Consider the following 14,477-nt stretch of genomic DNA (forward strand, 5'->3'; position numbering starts at 1 on the left):
GGGGCAGTGCTGGGAATTGAACCTAGGTTCTTGCACCTGCTAGGCAAGTGCCCTACCACTGAGCTACCATCACAGCCTTCTATGCAGTATTTTGGGTCTTCTGAACTGATCTCACATTTCTAAATTTCAGTTTCCTGAATCTTACTCTTTACTGTAGTTGTCCGGCTCTTCTAAACTCTGCTAAATTAATTTCCCCACAATCTGAAGAAAAAGTTAACATGTTTTGTTTTTAGATTCCTGGAAGACAAAATGTTTCTGAATTATCCAGAGATTTTAGTGGTGGTTTTGCATAAGAAGGTAAGATGCATGAGGTAGGAGTATTATCAAAACTAGTTCTGAATTTAATGTTTTATATATAATTTTACCTGTATTAAATCATAGCTTTAAATCCTTAGGGGAGCCTCAAGAAGAAAAAAGTATTTTGTCTTTAGTAAAGAATATACAGAGTCATTTGTAGTAACAATCACAACAAAACACATTATTATAGAGATTAAATTATAAGTTAGATTGAACTGTGTCCCCTGAAATGTAAACATATGGCAAATTAATAAGATTTATAAAGTGATTAATGAACACTAAATACTTTTAAGAAAGGAATTAACAAAACAGCTAATAATAAATTTTTATTGCGATACCTAAATGGAAAAAGAAAATCAATTGAGAGAAACAAACTTAGATACTGAAGAGGAAATATACATAGCTTCTCTGATTTTACTTCTTGCTTTACAATCATGTAGATGAATAGCAGATGATAACTACGAAGGAAATAGAAGGTGGTTAACTGTATTTCATTTTTCTAATTTAATTGGCCTCATTTTAATAATAGGTAGAATACTGTAGATATGCGCTAACTCAATAATCTAATCTTTAATCTCTTGGTTTTAGTTGTTCCTATGTATTTCTGTGTATAAACATACTTTAGATTTATTAACTCTATTGTATACTTCTCTATGAGTTCTTTTTGTTTTGTTTATTTTGTTGTTTTTGGTGATAAGGATTGAATTTAGGGTCTCTGAGTTTCCGAACTTATTAACACTGAAAGTAATAAAGACCATTTAAAGATTATGTAGGTGTAACTGTGAACATATACTAATGATACAAGAATAGGTAATATTTAGTGTTCACTATATTCCACATACTGCAACACACTTAACATTTATTATTTGTTTATCCTCTTAACATTCTTATGAGGCAGCTACTCTTATTATAATTTATGAAAGAGGAAATTGAAATGTGAAGAATATGAATAACTTGTAGAAAGTAACACAACAAATAAGCGGTAACGCTGAAACCTAAACCATGCACGTCTGACTAAAATGGCTAGGTAATTAACTACTTCTGTAGATTGTTTTCAAGTATGCACTTCAACCCATAAGAACGTAAGATTCTTTATATCATAGTTCACTAGTTTGATGGAGGGTATTAGGACTTGAAAGATAGGAGTGACATTGCTAAACATAAACTTCCACTCACAATCCACTCACAATTAGATTCAGATCCGCATCATGTACCAACAGGATAGTAAAAATTTTTTCTGTGATACCTAAGTGGTAAAAAATTGGTTAAGATGAGGGAAATAAACTTAGATACTGAATGGGAAATATAAAATAAGAAATAAAATTGTGGAAGCTATGTATAAGACAAGACCATAATTCATTGGTCCAGTCCATACCCATCTGTGGCTCTTCTCAGGATTCTCCAAAACATGGTCAGGGTTACTGAAGAATATGAAGGTAAATGTATACAGAAGCCCTCTTATCCTACCTTGATAGGGACTAATAGTTGTTTTTTCAAAAGTATTTAAGGCAGAAGGGAAAGATAAAAATGATACATTTATTAACACTTTAACTTAAAAGACACAGATTAACCAAAATTTGATATAAAGTCAAGGCCTTTCTGTTTGAATGAGTTCCAATTTTTCTTTCTTGCATAAACTGCACTAAAATGTGTAGACTAAGGCAGGCATAATGGCACATGCCTGTAATCCCAGTGAAGTGGGAGGCTGAGGCAGGATCACAAGTTTTGATGCCAGCATCAGCATTCTAGTGATGCCCTCAGCAACTTGACAAGACACTGTTTCAAATTAAAAAAATTGAAAGAGCAGGGGATGTTACTCAGTGGTAAAGTGCCTCTGGATTCAATCCCCAGAACCAAAATGGAGAAACAATATATTTAGTTAAATTTCTTTAAAACAAAAACTTAGCCAACCTAAGTATAGATGGATTTTTAAAGTATTTTTACCCTAATTTTATAGCATTTTTAAAGCAACTTACTCTTACTGACATCTTCCCACAGGTTTTAATATAAATTTTTGTAGAAATAACAATTCACTTTACAATTAAGGATTTTTGACATTCATATTTTATCAGTTAATATACACATGATTTAATCATATTGTCATTAATGTAACGACCTCTTAGTAAGCACAAGCCACCAGAGGGATAACAGAAGTACCCAGGTGTATTAGAAGGTAGCCTACTTTCCTCTAATAAACACCTTGCTCTGATAACAGTCAGTAGGTATCACAAAGAGAATGGAAAAAATTTATCACATAAGGGATTAGGTAAAGGTCAGTTAAAGCTTCTCCTCTGGCCTGGGGAAATGGCTCAGTGGTAGAACACTCGCCTAGCACACGAGGCCCTCGGTTCACTCCCCAGACCAACAAAAAAAGAAAAAAAAGGATTAAAGAACGGAAGCTTCTCCTCTAAATTGGGAGAACTAACCCACAGTGTCCAGGGTATTGTTATATGTAGAATGCAGATAAAACTATAAAATAGAATTCAGAAGCCTAATAAAACACCTTCAGATGCCACCATGCTTACAAGGCACCAACCATCAAAGATTTAGATTTAGAACTACAGTGCAGACATAATCTAAGGCATTTTTATACATAAGCGATGAATCTTCAGAAAGAGAAATTAGGAAAACTACCCCATTCACAATAGCTTCGAAAAAAATAAAATACTTGGGAATCAATCTCACAAAAGAGGTGAAAGACCTCTACAATGAGAACTACAGAACACTAAAGAAAGAAATTCAAGAAAACCTTAGAAGATGGAAAGATCTCCCATGTTCTTGGATAGGAAGAATTAATATTGTCAAAATGGCCATACTACCAAAAGTGCTATACAGAGTCAATGCAATTCCAATTAAAATCCCAATGATGTACCTTACAGAAATAGAGCAAGCAATTATGAAATTCATCTGGAAGAATAAAAAACCCAGAATAGCTAAAGCAATCCTTGGCAGAAAGAGTGAAGCAGGGGGTATCGCAATACCAGATCTTCAACTCTACTACAAAGCAATAGTAACAAAAACGGCATGGTATTGGTACCAAAATAGAAAGGTGGATCAATGGTACAGAATAGAGGACACGGACACAAACCCAAATAAATACAATTTTCTCATACTAGACAAAGGGGCCAAAAATATGCAATGGAGAAAAGATAGCCTCTTCAACAAATGGTGCTGGGAGAATTGGAAAACCATATGCAATAGAATGAAACTAAACCCATATCTCTCACCATGCACGAAACTAAATTCAAAATGGATTAAGGACCTCGGAATCAGACCAGAGACCTTGCATCTTATAGAAGAAAAAGTAGGTCCAGAGCTTCAACATGTCGGCTTAGAACCAGACTTCCTCAACAGGACTCCCATAGCACAAGAAATAAAAGCAAGAATTAATAACTGGGATAGATTCAAACTAAAAAGCTTTCTCTCAGCAAAGGAAACTATCAGCAATGCGAAGAAAGAGCCTACAGAGTGGGAGAAAATCTTTGCCAATCATACTTCAGATACAGCGCTAATCTCCAGAATCTATAAAGAACTCAAAAAACTCTACACCAAGAATGTAAATAATCCAATTGACAAATGGGCTAAGGAAATGAATAGACACTTCACAGAAGAAGATCTACACGCAATCAACAAACATATGGAAAAATGTTCAACATCTCTAGTAATAAGAGAAATGCAAATCAAAACCACCCTAAGATTCCATCTCACCCCAATTAGAATTGCGATTATCAAGAATACAAGCAACAACAGGTGTTGGCGAGGATGTGGGGAGAAAGGTACACTCTTACATTGCTGGTGGGGCTGCAAATTAGTGCAGCCACTCTGGAAAGCAGTATGGAGACTCCTTAGAAAACTTGGAATGGAACCACCATTTGACCCAGCTATCCCACTCCTTGGCCTATACCCAAAGGACTTAAAATCAGCATATTACAGAGATACAGCCACATCAATGTTCATAGCTGCTCAGTTCACAATAGCCAGACTGTGGAACCAACCTAGATGTCCTTCAATTGATGAATGGATAAAGAAACTGTGGTATATATATACAATGGAATATTACTCAGCCATAAAGAATGATAAAATTATGGCATTTGCAGGCAAATGGATGAAACTGGAGAATATCATACTAAGTGAGATAAGCCAATCTCAAAAAACCAATGGACGAATGATATCGCTAATAAGTGGATGATGACACATAATGGGGGGTGGGAGGGGTTAGTGTTGGGGTTGGAGTTGGGTTTAGGGAGGGGGGCAGGAATGGAGGAAGGAAGGACTGTATAGAGGGAGGGGAGGGGTGGGAGGGGTGGGGGAGAAGGGAAAAAAATGGCAGAATGAATCAAACAACATTACCCTATGTAAATTTATGATTACACAAATGGTATGCCTTTACGCCATGTACAAATAGAGAAACATCATGTATCCCATTTGTTTACAATAAAAAAAAAAAAAGAAAGAAATACAGTGCAGAGTATAAAATCCTGCTGGGGTGGGGGTGAGGTAGCACAGTGGTAGAGCTTGTACTCAGCATGCACTAGGCCCTGGTTCAACCCTATCAACAAGCAAAACAAAATATCTGAGCCAGTGCCCACATCTGAAAGGACAGTGATGACCTAAACAGTAGCGTAACAGTCAATTAAAACATGAATAGATATCACTAAGAGGGAGTAATTACAGTTTGTCATATTTCAGTCTCTAAAACTGTATAATTTTGTGGTGTCTTCAGCTATTTTTCAATAATAAACTATTTGAGAAGTATCAAAAGCAATAATAGGAACATAAAACCATTTCAGAAAGATAAACTTTGACAAATATTTTCCCCCAAATCCAAGGCCTAATCTAGGGAAAATTATATAATTAGAATTACAGTAAATTAATACGAAGTTAGCAGAAGAGGTAGCTCAAAGATCATGTTAATGGTGTATGGACAAATGAAATAGCTTAAAATAAATCTATGCTAAACAGGCACCATATTAATACAATCTATAAAAATTGCTGATTAAAACAATGATTTATTTATGTCTAGTATAAAATACTAGACATTTGGTACAGTGACAAGAATTCCACAACACAACAGAGAACACCTATCTAATGGTGAGAACAAGAAAATAAGAGTACATTTTAATCTCACTGTCAGAAAGTTAAATCTGATCTATTCTGGTACTTAAAAATAAGAAACTCAGTCATAACTGCAATGCATCCCCAGGCATAGATAAGCTGTACCTCATACGTGAAGAGTAACTTTTCAGTAATACGTCTTTAAAACATTTCAAAATTGGCTGTTTCTCCCTTTTCTGGGCACTACAACATTGTCAGTGAATCCTAAGAATTAGAGAGGGAAGACAAGCCTGCCTCACTTGTCATATCTACTTCTATTATAGCCTCAGTTTGAAGTGTTTGTAATTACAAGTCTGAACAATATATAAAATGGTGAGTCATGCATTTTGTTGAGCAACAGCTCTTAACATCACAATCAGGTTATTAGATTTAGTCTGCTTCGCTGAAGGAATTCAAGCTAAGAATATTACTAATGCCCTATGTAATCTAATAATGTTTTATCAATTTATTAAACACATGCTTATGTAATATCTACTATGAATATCTACTATTTGCCAGGCATTGTGCTATAGACAAAGATATAATAAAAAAAAGGACACTGTTTCTGCCTTATAGGGAGACTAGACATAAATCACACACATATTAAATAGTAATAAAAACTAATGATTGAGCACTTACTATAATACAAAGCTGTTCAAAATGATTTTCTCACTTAATCCTAACAGTCTTATGAAGTAGGTACTAGTATCACATGCTTTTCACAGAAGAAAAACAAACTATAGAACTAATATGTGTCCCCCCCAAAAAAGAACTAATATGTGTCACTTAGAAATCAAATCCAGACAATAGGAACCAGTACACAGAAAGTTTATTATTTAACCTTATGATATACTATAATGCTAAATAATTTAAGACATCTGTAATAAATTCTAAGATAGAAAAAGCTCACTGTGCACTGAATATGTAACTTCATAATTCTCAGCTTCTCTTTATGTCATAATAATGTGACAATATATTTATTCATGCTTTTTTTTGGCAGAGGCTTCTTTTAAATTAAACAAGGAGGAGCAAATTGGAGTTTTATGTACTTTTAAAAAATTCAACCTAGGGCTGGTGGTGTAGCTCAGTGGGGGAACATTTGCCTAGCATGCACAAGGCCCTGGGTTTGATTCCTAGCACAGCTCAAAACAAAACAAACAAAAACAAAACAAAACAAAAAACAAAAAAAAAACCAAGAGCACTTAACAAGTAAAAGTGAAAATAGTTTCCCTTTTTACCAAAGGAAAAAGTGGAAAATCCAGAGGACAGATGAGTAGAAAAAGGTACAGAAAGATAAAATAGGATCTTGCAATTGCCATTATATGACATTATCTTTAACTCTTAAATTTTTTTTTCTGTAGTTGCAGATGGACAGAATGCCTTTATTTGTTTATTTTTCTGTGGTGCTAAGGATCAAATGCAGTGTCTCCCACGTGCTAGGCAAGTACTCTGCCACTGAGCTAAAGCCCCAGCCCATCATTACTGGGTACTATGTTCTAGAGTCTGTTGTAAGCATTTAAGTCTAAAAAATTCATTTAGGGGCTGGGGATATAGCTCAGTTTGTAGAGTGCTTGCCTGTAAGGCCCTGGGTTCAATCCCCAGCACCAAAAAAAAAAAAAAAAAAAAAAAAAAAAAATTTAATACTTACAAACACCATGGGCACTGCTATACTTGCTTTATAGATGAAGAAATTGAAGCACAGAGAGGTTACATATAATTTGCCCAGTGTCACACAGCTAGCAAGTGCCAGAATCTGAACTACCATAATGTTGATCGTTAGTGTTAATGTAAAACAACCATCTGCTTTACAGATAGCTTCAGCTACCTTAATATAAAAATAGGAAATTTGGGGAGGAGAGGATGTTAAACAGAGAAAGTCATTTTATCTCTAAAGTTTTTGAAGAATCCTATTATGTGACTATACATCATAGACACCAAAAAAAACAACTAGACCTCTAAAGAGCATATTTGGCTGTGAATTTCTCATTAGATGCTTTCCTTCTCCCACATCCACTCCCACCAGTTTTATGTAGCTCCTCTTTCGCTCCTCCCCCTTAGCAAAACAATGAAAATATCTCCCAAATGCACACCACTATAGCTAAGGGTCTGGACTGTAATTCAGGAAAGCAAAAAAGCAGAACCACTTTACAATAAATTCACGGCCTTTATGAATTTGTATTCTTGACCTCTTTGAAAATAGGTCTTAGACTCTAAAACCTTCCCAAAACTCAGCTTCTATAATAAAAGTTATGCAATACTGGTTCCCCAGCATCTTTCATACTTGTTCTCATTCATCTCCTCTGTCTTTTAATATGTATTCTTCCCTTTGCTCTTTTAAGTGGATTGATCAATTTCTTTCCTTCCCTCCTTCCCTCTTTCCCTTTCTTCCTTCCTCTCTCTCTCTCTCTCTCTCCCTCCCTTCCTCCCACTTCTCTCCCAGGATTTCTCTTTTTCCTCCTAGCAAGGGGATAAGTGGATCTTTCTTAATGTCTGTTTACTTCTTGACCCTCCTGAGAGTAGGTATTAGATTCAAAAAAGGACCTACTGGAGTCCAGATCTCTTATGCCTAAATGTCTTAATGACTGACCTGATTATGGTTTATTTTCTTCACTAAGATTAGAACCATAATAATTCAAGGGGCCAATGAAAGATAAAATGAGCTAATGTGAAAATTCCTTATAAATGCTCACAAAATATTTACTTCTGGCCTTTTCCATTTCCATTCAGTTCTTTTTCATAAGAAATTGTTGCCTACTCTTACGGTTTAACTATACTTTCTGTGGGTATAACTTTTAAATTTATAGCTTAAAACCTCACTTATTTTTAAAGTGTTATAACCATGTTTCTGCTCTGATATTCAGCTATTACCTTGAACTCAATGTACCTCCTTCTCTCAAAATCAGCAGTCCTGGGTTGGGGTTGTGGCTCAGTGGTAGAGCGCTTGCCTAGCACTTGTAAGGCACAGGAGTTTGATCCTCAACACCACAGAAAAATAAATAGAAAAAGTTATTGTGTCCATCTATAATTAAAAATGTTTTTTAAAAAAATCAACAGTCCTTCTAATCTATTCCCACTAATGAGGTCATGGATTCCCACTCTTAAATCTTATAATCATCTTTCCTAGATCTTTCATGTCCCTGGATTCTGTAACTAATCAGTCAATGATTGCTTATTTCTTCAAAATCTTTCTTTGTACCCTTTTCACTGCTACCATCTTAATTTACCATTGCTCCAAAGGGCTCCTCAATCCCCAGTACCCTTTCATGAAACTTCTACTCCAAATTGATTTATTTACCACTTGAATTCATCTTGTATACTCTTGCTTCCAAGTATTTACTCATGTCACTTTATCATTTCACTTTTTAATCCATAAAATAATTTCTCATACTTTAAAAAAAACTGATTTATAAAATTAAAAAGTAAGATTTATCTGTTGAATTCTGAGTAAATTGTAACTTTTCCATAATCTTCTGGAGTGCCAGAAAATTAGTCATACTTTTTTATGTACCATTATCCATTCCTTTTTTTAAATGACATAACTTTCCTTAGCAATGTATGCTTTTTGAAACACTTAATTGTTCCACATGATTCTGTAGGGGTTATGTAAGGAAAAAAAACAGACTACTTAGCAAATAAGGTTTAGAGATGCCAGTTCAAACAGTTAAATAGGGTCCTTTATTGCAGGACTCCTTAGAGCTTTAGACATGCTAAATTGTTAGTTTCTCTACCATCATTCTTCTGATGTGAAGAATTCCTTTCTCATCCCACTACAGCTTGACTACATTCCAAATCACTACTTACTCATTTGAACTATGTACACCTTACAGCTTCAAGCAGATTCGTTTTTTTCATCCTTGTCTCTTGATTCTCACTTTCTCTAGAAAGATGCACCATGCTTCCTTTATTTCATGATTTCTATTTTCAAAATGACACCCAGACCAGATGGTCTAAGTAGCATATGTCCTAAATTTGGGAATACATACAGGTAGGCAGTAGTATGTTGGGGTATGCAAATTTATGGAGAAAATATGAGACTTTTTTCTGAAGAGGGAGTTCTCTTCAAATATTTTTTGGGGAAACATTTTTATGATACAATAAAAATAAGTGGAGTCTATTTTTTAAAAAGTGAGACCTTCTAGAAATTTCCAGGTTTACTTTCGGGTTCAACACCCTAACCCCTTTGATAAGCATGCAAATTTCTCTGCCCTAAAGGTACTCACAAGGAAAAGTTCAACAAGCACTGATGTAGGTCAATGGAAAGGAAATGTAGAAAAGGGAACCTTTGCTAAGAAAATAGTTCCTTGTGCCAAGTACTACACTGAGTGTTACATATATTATCTTTCTTAATGCCTTCCATGATACTACAAAAAGGTATAATTTTGTGAATTTTAAAGGAGAGAAACTTCAGAAAAGTTCAGCTGCAAAGCATAGTGGTGAAATATTTTATTATGTAACAGGGATAAAGAATACAATTTATCACTGAAGTACTATGATTGATTTCCATGAAAAAAAAAATAGCTAGAGCCCACTCTTTTAATTTATCATCAATTTATTTCTTTTATTTTAAATGTAGATCTTGACCGAAATGAGGTTCATATTTACCAGTAAAAACTCATTAGTAATATTAAATTCCCAAATATTCAGAAGGATCATGTTTAAGCTTTAGCCAATAAAAACTAGACTTTTATATTTATAATTGTTATATATTATTTATTCACTAGCACATTTCCCGCCAAATAAAAATAATGCCTGCTACCAACTAAGATTTATGTTATTTATACGTAACATGAATAAGATTTCAGAAATTAAGACCAAGATGCTGAACTATTTTGAAATTAAGGCTTAATTTTTTCATAAAAAAATCCACCACTTAAATCTATAGCTCGGATCTTTGTAAAACTGAAATAAATTGAATGGCTCTTACTTTAACAAAACCTAATATATGATATACAGATTTACTGAATCAATTTAATATATCTTTCAGGAATATATGCATTGAGCAAAGCCCCAAACAAGAAAAAAAAAAAATCAAAGCACATGCCAAAAAATTACTTGAAAAATGAATAAATCTGCTTCTAAAAAAATAATAACTTATTTAAAAGTGCCAAATCAGTCTTTGTTATTATTAATAAGAATTACTATTTCAGAGATATGGGATACAATATCCTTTGTTCTATGTATACACATTTTTAAGAACAGACTAATCAAAAAGGAGCATTAGCTTATAATGTACAGTTCTTAGACATATGTAAATTTAAAATTCATATTTTTAACTTGCAGGACAACAGTTAAAATGTGAATATTCAATTTAATTTGTTAATTACATATAGAAGCAAAATCTTTTACTAATGATATCTATGGCTGTGAGTATAAGTGATTAATATTTTTCATTGTCTTTTAATATATTAATTCATCCTATTTAAAGGTTTCTTAAACAGTGAACAAAGTCATATGTACAGAGTTATAGACAAAGATCTCAAAAATGGAAGGAATAGAAATTAAAAGGTATAACATAACAAAACTGTTTTCCTCCTAACTGTAAATTAAAGAAATCCAAACATGTATGTAAAGTATTTACTCTCTAAATAACATGCATTTAAAAAGAGCAACTTGGAAAGATATTAACAGAAAGAACAGACCCAAGTGAAAATGCCTTTTTCTTTTTTGAGGTGTTGAAGATATGTCTAAATATTCTAATATTGAAAAATCAAGTTCCCATGTTTGGGACATTTCTAAGTTATCATGGTTAGTTGAATAATTAAAAAGATAAAACAAGAGCCAGAAAACAGAGAGTCTTTTGAGAAATTCAATCTATATATTCAGTATATCTTAAGTTGATAATTACCAAATGATCTGAAAATACAAGTAAAAGAGGTAAATTATGAATTTAGCCTGAATTTGGGAAAATAGAGAACCCCCCAAAACAAACAAACAAAAACACAACACAACTACAGAACAGTGTCAAGTTTTTTAAAAAATCCTTAAACTATGCAAGAACATCCATTTATTTGTAAATATTCCAGTTAATGAGATAGGAAAGATTTGATTAAGGAAGCATGTTTACAACATTCTAGGTTTACATACTGTAATTTTTCTAAAAAGTATTTTATTTATAAGGATATTTCAATTGGAAGTAGAGGGTCTATTCTGGAATTATAATCTTAGAAGAAAAGCAATCTGACCTTCATATTTACATTTTAAACCTGAGTTATTAAACAGCTTTCCTTGCAATTAATGTTCTCTTCCTTTATATATGAAACTATTTTAAAGGTTTACAATACATATAAATACACAAAGAACACAAATAAAAATTAAATAAATTGTGTAATGACAGTTTCTTAATGGCTTCCCTGAAAATGAAGTGTCAAATTTTCTTAGGCTGCATTTCTTCTACAAAGCTCAAAGTAGGCCTTCTAGCTTAAAATCCATGTAACACACAAATAGCATACTCACAGCCTTTCATTTTTCTTCCTCATTAGTCAATACTATGTAGTTTTTCCCCCTTTCCAGGCTTATTTACTGGTTATGTTGCTATCGGACCTGACACATCAGTAATGATCCACACTTCAAATCTTCTTCAGCCAGCTCTTCACAGAACTTACTGTGCATTACAGGTGACACTTCTTCTAACAGATGTTGATTATGGTCCCAATGCCCAAGAGATGCTCCCAAAGGGGCTTAGAACCCCTAACAACATCACCTGCTTCTTTTTGTATCCAGAGAAGCTCTGTGGTATTTGTTTTGAACAACTAATGATTTCAAGGAAGATTATACTGACGAGTTCTTTTCATTAGGTTTCTTGACAGAGGCTTATTTTTTCAGAATACTGCAGCAAATACAGATTGTATGATTCCATTAGGAAAAAAATTATACAATTTTTTTCCTGTGGCGCAGTTTAATTTACTCTTCTGTTACAGCAAATTGCTGGAAGAACTGGATCTTAGGTTTCTAATGGCGCAGCGTTAACAGAGTGAATGATTCATGGATGTTCTTCTTAACATTCAGAGTAACACGGAAAGCTAGCAGTGCAGCATAGGTCCAGAGCTGATGAATGGTGCAGTGCTGCTGTTGTCATAGCAACCAAGAGGGGAAAAGCAGCACCATATAAGGAGCTGTGACATGGATTCTGGGAACAATTTATATTAAAAAGCTCTAAGCTCCTTATGCCTTAAAGCTATAAACTCCTCTCTCTCACTGATTTCTCCTCAGGTTTTACACTTTTGAATTTCTGAATCTGAGTCATGTGAATATATATTGCAAAATATAGTAAGTAAACACTAAAAAAAACTATACAGTGAGGGGATTTAAAAGATTAATCATACTTTAACAAGTTAATGTGTGCCTGCAGTAACTTCATAATATATTGGGTTAAATGTTAAAATTAGACTGTGATATTTTCTTGTATGTTAAGGAACTGTCTAGAATTTGACAGAGCAGAAAATAATTTTAAAATACTTGTGTTGAAATTTAAATACCTTTCATTCAGATGATAGTCATCATATATACCAAAACTGCAGCATCATCAACAATGATACAAATTTCAGAGAGGTATACTATTCTCTAAATTCAGAAAGGTTCAAAAGACACTAACTTCACTGAAAATGTACATAACCTTCATTCATGATCAAATAAATTTCTGCATGATTCTCTGCATAATTCTCTGCATGATTCTGCATCTCACACTTCTTCTGAAGGCCTCTCCCCACTGGGCCTGTAGAACTTTTTCTTGTCACAGTTTCTCCTCACCTGCCAGGAATCAAGAGTTTCTTCCTTTCAGTGGCTAGCAAGAGAGCTTCTAAAAGAATTCATGGGAGAAGGGGGAGCTAGGGAAGGTGTCAATGCATGGATTGCTGTAATGATGCTCTCTCTGCAGTATTCTGGATATAGCTCTAAAATGACTTATTTAGAAAGAAAATCTTTCATTAGACTCTCAAAGCATGGACCACTGGTGCTATATTATTTCATCTATTTAGATAGGGCAATTCTACATGAACTTGTCCCATTTCCTATCATTGTGTTTCTTTTCCATCACTGTTTATTAAATGAAATATTCAGACAACATATAGCAAAAAAAAATAGGTAAATTTACCTCATTGTCCTCTTACATGGGCAGCAGTACCACAATAATGATAATTCTGGTTTAATTATATATTTGTTGGTCAAAGATTTTGATGCATTAATCTCCATAAATGATAACAACCTCAGTAAAATGTGACTAAAAAGAACTGCAATGCAGTGGGAAGGATGTGCATTGGACCAGACTTCTAACTGTTGTTGTATTACTAGCTTAACTACTTACCAGACATAACCGTGGGTAAGTCACTTAAACATACCAACTCTCAGATTATCAGCAAAGTAGAGGTAGTGACATTTTCTACCTTCTTCCTAAAGTTATTTAGAGAATAAAATAAAATCATATGATGCAAAGACTTGAAATTCTAAAACCCTGTGCTCTCTTACTTTAAATACCTAATTAAGAAAAATAACAAAGATAAAAATGAGAAATGCATTTCAGAAGAAATCAACAGGCACAGAAAATGGTCTGAAAGGTTACACAGTTTTTCAGGCTAGTTTTTATGCTTGACTGGATATTTACTATTTGTTCTCATATTTTACATATTTGCCACAAGTACCTTCTTCTTTGTACAATTATAGTAAACAGAGATGCTGTGGACCAGTGTTACAGGATTATTTAAGATAATTCCAAAGCCCAACATGACTTATAAATGTCTTTAGGAAAATGGTAACTTGGCAACAAAGAAGTATAAGCAGTTTTAAAGAAAGGTAATGCTAAACAACATGCAAAGTGATGAACTTGCTTCAAATAATCTTTCCATGTTTTCTCACCTAAATGAAACTGTACGGTAAAAATGAAAACGAATGTTTATGATTTAAAAATTTTATGGTCAGCATACCTCAGTTCTTTGTTTCTTTAACAGTCTAATCTCTTCTATCTAATAAGTTTTTAGGATCAAATATTATCTTGCCCAGTTATTTTTGAGGAAAACCCTCTTCAGTTCTGACATTTGAGAACAGGAGTAACTCAATGCCGTAGGAAAAAGAAAACAAGTTGTTGTTTTTTTTAT

The 14,477-nt window shown here is 33.7% G+C and overlaps 1 protein-coding gene across 1 annotated transcript in view; it reads right to left on the minus strand.

Annotated features, from left to right (window-relative positions):
* The window catches only part of Tanc2 (tetratricopeptide repeat, ankyrin repeat and coiled-coil containing 2), a 476,564-nt gene that overhangs the window by 289,018 nt on the left and 173,069 nt on the right, over positions 1–14,477 (minus strand).

Source organism: Sciurus carolinensis, chromosome 3, assembly GCF_902686445.1.
Source record: "Sciurus carolinensis chromosome 3, mSciCar1.2, whole genome shotgun sequence".
NCBI lineage: Eukaryota > Metazoa > Chordata > Mammalia > Rodentia > Sciuridae > Sciurus > Sciurus carolinensis.